Raw genomic sequence first — 975 nt, 5'->3', positions numbered from 1 at the left:
GGGTCCGCCTGGCCCGCATCTGCCTGCCTCCTCTCCCCTCCTTCCCTCCCTCCCTGGCCCCCGTCTCCCCCTCCCTACCGGTTGTTTTGGGGTGTGGGCGCAGTTGGCTAGAAGCATAGTGGATAGACAAGACACGCAGACAGCCAGACTAGGCCTTGTATGATATTAGTGGTTATGGTGGGGCAGCGGTCAGCAGCATGGCGCGACGAAACCGCGCTCGGGGCCGGGCAAGACTCTGGTCGGGGTGTCCGGGGGAGTCCGCCGGTGCCGCAGAAGGATTTCCATCTCTAGCCCCAGCCCAGAAAGCGCTCCTTATTCCAGCCCTCGTCCTTAGTACAGCGGCTGGGAGCGGGGCGGGGGCTCTGAGTTGGCCGCGTAGCAGAGCCGAAGTGCACTTTGGGCCGGAGAGTACTGTGGTTGGGGATGGCCGGGCGAGTTGCCCGGTGGCCCAGAGTCGTAGCATGGGGTGGCCCCACAAGGCCTTTCACAAGGCCTTCCATCCCCAATCCCGGGCCACAAATGAGTCCCTCGTTCGAGCCATTCTTATCCTTAGCGCAGCGGCTGGGGGCTGCCAGACAGTGGCTGGGCGCGGCCAAAGCGCGGCTTGGCTCGGGCGAGTCTGTCCTCAGCGGTGCGCGGGAGAGTCCCCCGGTGCTAGAGAGGCATCGTGCGGGGTGGCCCAAGAAGGAGTCATGGCTATCATCCCAGCCCCAAGTCCACTTCCTTATTCGGGTCCAGAGACTCGGCGCAGTGGCCGGGGCACAGAGACGTGGTCTGGGCTGGCCTGAGAAGGATCTCACCGTGAGCCCGGCCCCAAGTCCCGCGCCGCATTCAGGTCCGGCAACTTAGCGTAGCCCCTTTTGGCCCCGGGCGCGCGTGTGGTCGGAGGTACCCAGGAGAGTGCCTTGGGGGCGCAGAGGCGAGGCCCGGGGTGGCCCCAAAAGGGTGCCCCGCGGCCATCCCGGCTCCCACCCC

The sequence above is a fragment of the Alligator sinensis genome, unplaced genomic scaffold (genome assembly GCF_000455745.1).
Source record: "Alligator sinensis unplaced genomic scaffold, ASM45574v1 scaffold98_1, whole genome shotgun sequence".
NCBI lineage: Eukaryota > Metazoa > Chordata > Crocodylia > Alligatoridae > Alligator > Alligator sinensis.
The sequence above is the reverse complement of the archived record's forward strand: the minus strand, read 5'-3'. Positions refer to the sequence as shown.